The sequence below is a fragment of the Ctenopharyngodon idella genome, chromosome 12, assembly GCF_019924925.1.
Source record: "Ctenopharyngodon idella isolate HZGC_01 chromosome 12, HZGC01, whole genome shotgun sequence".
Classification (NCBI taxonomy): domain Eukaryota; kingdom Metazoa; phylum Chordata; class Actinopteri; order Cypriniformes; family Xenocyprididae; genus Ctenopharyngodon; species Ctenopharyngodon idella.
Window position 1 is genome coordinate 27,068,042 of NC_067231.1, and position 9,392 is coordinate 27,077,433.

Below are 9,392 nucleotides of genomic sequence, written 5' to 3' on the forward strand. Positions count from 1 at the left end.
GCTTCGTTTCCTTTTGTTCACTTCAGTCTCTTCTGACACGCAGCCTGGCGTTAAACAGAGCGAGAGAGAGGCCTGTTTGTGTGTGTGTGCTCAAACACTTCCAGCATTTCAACTGTTAGCGGCGTCTGACTCCTGACTGACAGGTCGACACGGCAGCGCTACTCTACATGCTTTCATGGCATCATGTATGTTGTGTGGGTCTGTGGGGAATGCTTTGAGCGCCTGGAGAGCTTCGAGCACTGTCAAGGCTCACTAAGAGCCACAGAGGTGATCGAGGCTAAGTAAAAAACCTTAAAATACACCAGCATCAGTTGTGCTATTGTTTTTTCACTGAAGGGAAAGAGGTCTCGCCGAGGTCTCCATTCCCAGGAGAGCCAGCGATGATAAGAGATGTGGCTTTCGGAAATAAAAGCGCATTTTTACATAACTTGATGTGTGTTACTTTCAAAGCACAAGCTACAAATTTGCACATGGTTTGTGGCATATCATCACACACAACAGATGATTCAATAAAGCCAATACAAATATGGTTGAATTGTTTTGAAACCTGTCACCTGTGGAAAACAAAACAAAGAAAAGAAAAGAAAAAATACACACATAATGGGGAATATGATTTTCTATCTGTATAAAGTCACATGCATGACTATAAAGACAGTTTGTTCCCCAGACATATTTCATATAGGCCTATATATGATTTTTTTTTTTACTAAAAATTAGGCCCCTCCCCATTCTAATCATTGCACCAACCTTCATTTTCATTACTCTAATGCCAAAAATTATTTAAATTGTAAACAGTTTTTTGTTGTACCAATTTTATTGAATTATTTTTTTGCTGATTATAACACAAAAGCTATTGCATTACAGTAATCAGAATTTATTGTGTTTATCATAAAATAATATCACAAAGGCTTAGTTTTCTTTATGCATGCAATATTTCTATTTTTTAAAAAAGATGGAATATGACCTGAAATGTGTTTTCGTGAGAGCCACAATTATAATCCTTCATGTCTCTACCTGTTTTTATCATCCACCGACCTTGACATCATACTATGAGACATTAATATTTGATAAAGGTGTCCTAGACACCTTCATATGATTATGTTCAACCCATGAAGGGTTCCCGATGTAGAACAAAGGAAAACCTGGTGATAGTTTCTTACGTTTCAAGTTATTTTTAAGCATTACGGTGATTCTTATTGTTTGTAGTCAAACAAATTTGTATGGTTTGATTACATTTCAGGCCTCTGTATCGCACGTTTTCCTCTGAAGATGAATAAAACATACTGGGTAAAGGTTACACATTATAATATCTCTCTGCAATAGGATATTGATTCTATAAAAATGAAATAAATAAATAAACAATCCAGCGAATCCCTTCCAAATCATCCATTTATGAAAGCAATTTAACAAAAGCCAAGCCACCAGTCCACAAATGCATATTAACCATCTATGAGAGCATTGTCAGATGTGTTTTTAAATGGATGGATCTTAAGATTTAGGACAAAAGGCTTCCATGAAAGTCTGAATGAGGCAACCGCGAGGACACAATGAATCAGTGCCCCACATTCATGTCTCTGAGACTCTCTTTAACAGATATAATGCAGACACCTCCACGGGTCTTTATTCTTTCCCACAATGTGCAGCTTTCAGTCCATTCATAAACAGGAAACATCAAAAGATTAGGCCGAAAGATGTAGATATCGTAACGGTGCAAAATGGTCATATATACACAGGTCGCCTGCGTGGTGCATTTACACTTTTGGCTCCCTTTAACCGCATTCAGAGAGCTACGCCCTTTATTGACGAGGGTTTTGATAATGCGCCGTTATCTAGCAAAGTATCTTTAAGTGAGTGCAGAGGTAGCAAATTTGACTCATTAAAGGAGCATAAAATTGTGTCTTTGTGCATGACCTTTTGTTCAGCATCTTTGGAGAATTCTGTTACTAAAGAGAGCAGTTTTTTGAGAGGAGAGAGGAAAGACTCCACGAGTATTAGGTTCCCGTTGGGAACAATGCCGACAGGTTCACCTTGCAGAGCATGGGTGTAACTTAGCCTAGAATATTGTGGATCAAAGCCTCATAAACAAAGTAGGTGGAAATGGTGTAAGAGTATATGAGATCCAGAAAAGAACACAGCCATGAAAGAGACGGGCCTACACTTCAGGAAGCAGCAGAGGAAAGATGGAAATGTTGTCACTGCTGCGTTTCGGCCTTTAGACTCTTTAACTGAGATTTCCTAACGAGCAACAGTTCCCTGTTTTATGAGATTCTCAAGTCTAAAGAAGGGTCTGCTCGCAACCGTTTTAATGACAAGACAATGGCTATGTTCGGAAAAGCAATGCAAATATACGCTTAGTATATACTGCATGCACATTTTCAGTGTGCATAAAGCAGTGGTTCTCAACCTGTGGGTTGCAGCCCAAAAATGGTTTTGATAGAGTTATGGAAATCCAACTGAAAAGCACAATAATAGACTTATTATTGGTTTTTAAAAGGGAGGAGAAAATGCTTTTAACACAAAATTGTATTAAAAATGTATGCTTTTTGTTAAATGGTAACTGTCATTCACATGCAACATGATGAAGTCATGTGACAACAATGTAGCATACTATGGCTGCATCCAGAATCGCATACTCTCTTGAGTAGATGCTTATTTTGAATAAGTAATTACTTCGTAACCGCAAAAAAATAGTATGAATGTATGTGAATGTAATCCGGACGTACATTTGCCATGTTGTCATTATCACGTGACCTACCAGAGTCAGTTGCGTTGCTTCACTGCTATTCACAAATTCTCTCCTGTGGCCTCATGGAATAGTAAAGTGTCCATCGTATGCACACTTCAAAATCTCACCGGAAGTAGTAGGCCATTTTTGAGTACTCTTTTAAGAGTACTGTGAATTCGGACATACTTCTTTTGTCATATACTATTTTTCGCCTACTAAATAGTAGGATAGTATGCTTCGGATGCAGCCTATGGTTTGAACAGAGCCCACTGTTTGGAATACTGTATCCAACAATGCACTGTGCTTAAATTGGCCTTCCATTTGCAGTGCAATGGATGAATCTGAACCAATTGGTGCAATTATGTTTAACAAGTCTTTTTTATATTGCCACCACTCATATGTTTCTGTTTGTTTGTTTTTTGCATTATTTAAAAAAATATAGTATAAAATGTAGTATGTAGTAGCTATAGTGTTATTCCTACTCAGCAAGCTAGTACACTCTTAAAAATCATTTTAAGATTTTTATTGGCATCTATGGTTTCATGAAGAACCTTTAACATCCATGCAACCTTCAGATTCTTCAGATTATTAAAATGTTTTTCACAATAAAAAAAAAGGTTCTTTTAAAAACTAGTCACTGAAAGGTTCTTGAATGGTTCTCATATGGCATTGCTGTGAAAATCCCATTTTGAAATTTTATTTTTATGAGCATATACCATTGCGAACACAGCCCATGTTAGTTTCATCATTAATAAGCATATATAATCAAGAAAGCAACTAGTCAGCATGTTGGAACGCTCGATTGGTTTTCCTCCTCCCTGCTGACAACGAACGAGAACCAGAAATTTTCCCTGCATGCGCACACGGCGTACCCTGACCCCGCTGATCTGTACAATAAACCCATAATAGCCCTTTGTCTCCCTGAGGAGAACACACAGGCAACCTGGGCCACTTACGGGAAACCAGGAGCAGGTCCACGCAACGTCAGGTCACCGGGAGAGCGGCGGGGGCTGGAGAGGAAAATAATAACTCATCTATGAGGATGAAAGCACCAACATCTAAACAAACATATATGTGCACCTGTCACGAGCACTCGGAGGGACTAGAGGAAGATCCTGCATTCATATCCACTGTGTCAGATTGCAGTTGTCAGGCTTGACCGGTCTGATCTCCTCGTCTTCCTCCTCAGCATCTCATTACTGTCCTTATGAAATGCTCTTATGGGCCGCACTTGATCTCCAAATATGAGTTCTGAAGATGAGTTGTTGTTTTCCTTTTTTTTTCTCCCGTTCGCTCTCTCACTCCTCGTCGGCCTCCTTTATTAGCAGCTAAGCTCTTTACACTTGTAGCATATTGCAGTAGGTTATAGGACTAAGCTTTATTGTCCTACATTATTGAAAATCTAGGCTCTGAGAGCTGGCCCCAAGAGGTCAAGCTTTGTCTGAACGCTGCCTCTCATTTCTCCACCGACAAAAGCTAACACTGAGGGAGGGTGAGGAAGATTGAGCTGGTAATATACTTAAATCCATCTTGGTTGACTTAGCACAAACTTCGACCCGTCCCCACGGCTCCTCCTGAGCTGAGGTAATTCCTTTATAACTTACAGGAGCAGAAACTATGACTTATGAATACACGGCCACTCTTATAAGTCTCTTGTAGGAGAAGCTTGTTTTATGAGCTGGGCCGCAGCTTGAGGAAGTCATATCTGCGAGAAGAGTCGCTCATGTCAAAATGAGTATTAAAACTTGCTGTCTGAGGGGAATATAGCTAATACAAGTCTTTGCTCCTCATGGAAAAAGCATCAATATGTGGTGCAGGTGTTCTTCTTATTAATCATTGAGTCATTACTGAGAATATAAAACTTCAGAAGTACGTTAAAGGTGGTTTGCATGCAAACTAGACTAATAAAAAGAGCTTGTATTCTGAAATGGAATGTTTTGATTTAAAAAAAAATGGCAGGAATATTTCAAATGGATCAAATGCAAAAACAGATGTATGATGGTATCTAATATTGAAAATCTGGATTTTAAACACTAGTGACTGGTCCAAGTCCCCCTGGAAGAGAAACGGAATGGGATACTGCCATCTTGTGCTCACTTTGGCAAACAGCAGGCATTTTTTATACACATATACAACAATCAGGTATAACATTATGACCACCTTCCTAATATTGTGTTGGTCCCCCTTTTGCTGCCAAAACAGCCCTGACCCGTCGAGGCATGGACTCCACTAGACCCCTGAAGGTGTGCTGTGGTATCTGACACCAAGATGTTAGCAGCAGATCCTTTAAGTCCTGTAAGCTGTGAGGTGGGGCCTCCATGGATCGGACTTGTTTGTTCAGTACATCCCACAGATGCTCGATTGGATTGAGATCTGGGGAATTTGGAGGCCAAGTCAACACCTCAAACTCATTGTTGTGCTCCTCAAGTCCAGTTCTGATGCTCACGTGCCGACTGTTGGAGCTTTCGGCGGTGGACGGGTCAGCACGGGCATCCTGACTGGTCTGCGGCTATGCAGGTTCTATATATATATATATATATATATATAGAGAGAGAGAGAGAGAGAGAACCTGAATTGACACAGAAAATACAATACACAAAAGCTTTAATCAAATTAGACTTTAATGAAAAATATTCTAGATTGGGGTAAAAAAGAGAAAAAAAGATTAAACCATTGAATACACTGAAATATTTTCTACAATAAAGGAAAAAAAAAAAAAAAAAGACAAATCCATTGAGATAAAACAAAATGGAGACAATACATCTACAAAAATATCCTTCATTTCAAATGAAGCTGACATACATTTTTTTTTTTTTTACATTTAAAAACGAAATAAAATTAAACTGAAATGTTGAACCATGAAAATAAAGAAAAAAAAATCTACACTTGAATTAACACGTATTTAATCAGGAGTCTTCTTTCATTATTTAAATTTTTAGAAAAATAGTCTAAAAAATATTTATGCATTAGTTTCACTGACTACAGCAGTAATTCCTTCTTAAAAATCAAGACTAAGCAACATTGGAGAATGTACAGTGCAAAGATGTCGACACACTTCACTGCAGTGTGATCTAAACTATCTTACATTACATTTTCTGTCACTGGAGTGCATGTTCTTGGTATTGTAAACCTCATTGCTACAAAACAATAATAGGTACTACTGTAGATAAAACAGTACTAGGTGAGGTGATTTGGAAAATGCATGAAAGGCACAAAGCATGTGGGAAAAACCCACACGGTCCGGATAAACTGCAGACTGCTTCTCTGCAGCGCTTTTCCCTTCCCCATTTATTCAGTCGATTCATTTTCTCCAGGAGTCATCGGCGATGCTGATCAATACCTCATGATGTGGTTTATATGGCCCTGCCAGAGAAAGAGAGCAACATTGATGTGACACAGGTCAACTTCGCTCAACACCCAATGCATTGTATGTATAATGTTCATTAACCCTACGCAAATTGATATTCATATATGCTGACTGTTCCTGTGTCGTAGTGGTTAAATCAGCTGCTAGGTACTCTGGCCTGCGGGAAAACCGTTCAAAATGTGCATTTCTTTTTCGTCATGAATAAATATTGATTTGCAGGAAGTACAACATTTCCAAAGGCAATCATATTGCTTGTATCAACGCCGTCCGGTGAAAGTGCTGTAGGTAGACTGAGTGTGCGCATGTTAAAATTCCACAAGAAATTGATGAATGTGTCAAACTATAAAAAGTGGCATGTTATCCACACATTCTTTCCCTTTTCAAACCCTTAAATGGCATAAAAAAAAAAAGAGGGAAATATTTGCAACCCACACAGTATCAAATATTACTCACAGGTTCACCCGCCATACACCTGGGGCAATGCTGTCCTGCACCACGTCCCGGGGCGGGTAATACCTGCTGACAAGTCCAAACACAATAGAAATTAAAATTAAGATTTGCAAATAGATATGCACCACAAAATGAACATAAGACTAACAATATGTTTCTGTTAAGGATACCGGTACAACAAAACAACGTTAAACTTTAAAGGGGACCCATAATGCCCCTTTTCACAAGATGTAATATAAGTCTCTGGTGTCCCCAGAATGTGTCTGTGAAGTTTCAGCTCAAAATACCCCACAGATCATTTATTATAGCTCGACAAATTTGCCCCTATTTGAGTGTGAGCAAAACACGCCATTTTTGTGTTTGTCCCTTTAAATGCAAATGAGCTGCTGCCCTCAGCTCGCTTTCCAGAAGAGGGCGGAGCTTTAACAGCTCATGCTTCGGTTGCTCAACAACAACAAAGCTGGAGAATCTCACGCAGCCAAAATGAGGATTGTCAGTAACGGTGTTCAGCCTTACATTGTTCAAACCGGAGTCGGACACTGATGGAGAGACTCAGGAAGAAGTTACAACTTTTAGACGTTTCTGAATGGTTAGTGGATAAATTTATGTAGTTGCTGTGGAGTTGATTCAGCTCATCGACTAGCATGTGCCGTCATGTTAATCTTTTGATTAACAGCAATGACGGCATGGCAACAACACTCTACTACAACAACTCTTCCTCTTCTCTAAAGCAGCCCAGCATGGCCTCACCCCCTTTGTTGCATGTTTTCGGGGGCAGGGTTTATGTAAATTATAGGGCTAGTGATGAAGAAGCTTGTTGTAGTCCCTACCAGCCGTTTGTTGTAATCCTTAAACAGCAAATTTTTAAAAATTCATTTGCATTGAACTTTGAGCGTCGTAACTTTGCAGATGTTGTTTATGCTCAAACAGCAACATTACACACTCTCTAAAGTTGTGTGAAAAAGTGAAATCATAATCAACCACCCATTTAAATGTAAAATATCACTTTATGGTAGACTTTAGCTCTTGAGTTCATAGAGACAGTGCCATAAAACAGACCACCTGACAGACTGTGACTTTAACCCCTGCATTCCACATGCTCCATAAACACAATAACATCAGGTAAGAGCAATATACATGTTCATCACAACACTGTAAACAACAAGAAGAAAACAGAGACAGGAAGAAGAAGAAAAGAAGTGTGTGTGTGTGTGTGTGTGTGTGTTTGTGTGTGTGTGTGTGAGAGAGAGAGCTCTAGTTGGAACCATTTAGATTTTAATCCAATCCTGAAGGAAAGAAGTTATTTATTTATTTTAAATCAAACTGGATATTGCATGTATTTTGGATTGGGATAATGGGCTATATAAAGGTCTTTAAATTCCTTGACAAATATAACAGGCATTTTACCCCATTAGGAACTATGTATCGGAAAAAACCTAGTTGTTGTTTTATGTGCATTTGGAAAAGTATAAGAAAAAAAAAAAAAAAAAAAAAAAACAATAGGATCCGTCAGGGTCTAAATTACAGTAGAAATTTCAATACGATCTACGACTAGGCAGAAAACAGGCATGTGTGAGATCATATACCATGCCAGGGACGCTGGTGCTGTGTCCATTTTGAGGGCTGTGATTTGGGGCATCCCACGTGTCCATTGGAGTGTCCACCACCACACCACATTCAACATGCCCACGGCCGCCCAGTCCACTACACAGCCTTTTCTGTGAAATTCAGAAAGATGCATTAAACTACTTTTAGCTTAATAATGTAATAAGATGGCAATGAGTGCAAAAGCAGCTGCCATGCCATGGTGCCCATGGTTTCTATAAATCATAACAGCTATTTTCAGTGATGATCAGCTGTGTGTTTATAGTTATGCACTAATAATAACTCATACAGCCAACTCTTTTGGTAAAGGGCAACATTCTGTGCAAATGGCACAGAAGGTCAAACAAATGATATCCAAAGCAGACACATATATGAATATTTAACGTGTTTAAAACATTAATTAGGAGTTAGTCATTATTAACAAAATATTATTAAGTAAATAATTCAATTTACCGCCTGATTGTGCCACTGTTCAAACTCTCCACTACGTCTTCTCTTATTCTGCATGGAACTTATGCAATCCATTGATTATTTTACAGTACTGAAGCCCGCAGAGCTTTAATTCAAAACACTTGTTGAATTAATAGAATCCGCAAAGAACTCCCATATGAATAAATATGCAAAATCAAAAACCCATTGTATTAACCAGCCAAAGCCGGGCGCTTTTATCCATCGCACATCGAGGCATCTGCACAAGTATTATAAAATATATAATAAACAAAGCCAGTAATTCTAATCATGCCCGTCTTGAAAATCAAAACAACGCTGCAATTCCCCAGTTCAGGTCTTCATGCCCTGCTTTTATTCCGCATTATAGTTCCTGTGTCTTTCAAGATGAGTGACATACAGTTGCGTCAACCAATCAATGAACAGTACGGGTAAAAGGAGGCGGGGATACGTCAAATAGAGCATTATTATTCGACGAGAGAGTGTTGAGCGCGAATGAGTCGGCCAATGTAATTTAAAGGAATAGTTCACCTCAAAATAAAAACTTTTATAATTTATTCTCACCCTTGTACTTTTCACACTTAAATTGGTTAACCGAAGGTTAATTTTAATCCTGATGATTATCTTGTTGCGTATTTCACACTGATAATACTTAGGATTTCCTAATGTACATAATTATGTAAACCTTGGATTAACGTTCTCCTAAATCAAAAGTGAATTAATTAAAGTCAGTGGAGACTGTCGTTACAAAATGACACAAAACGTTCATGAAAGTAGTTCATATATGATTCATGTGAT

The 9,392-nt window shown here is 38.6% G+C and overlaps 1 long non-coding RNA gene across 1 annotated transcript; it reads right to left on the bottom strand.

The window, feature by feature from the left end:
• Positions 1–5,337: 5,337 nt before the first annotated feature.
• Positions 5,338–8,971, bottom strand: LOC127524114 (uncharacterized). Its single transcript, XR_007933000.1, has 4 exons — positions 8,601–8,971; positions 8,129–8,260; positions 6,546–6,611; positions 5,338–6,088 (listed from the first exon to the last, which is right to left on the bottom strand). It is a non-coding gene; the product is annotated as an uncharacterized LOC127524114 (long non-coding RNA).
• Between the last annotated feature and the right edge of the window lie 421 nt (positions 8,972–9,392).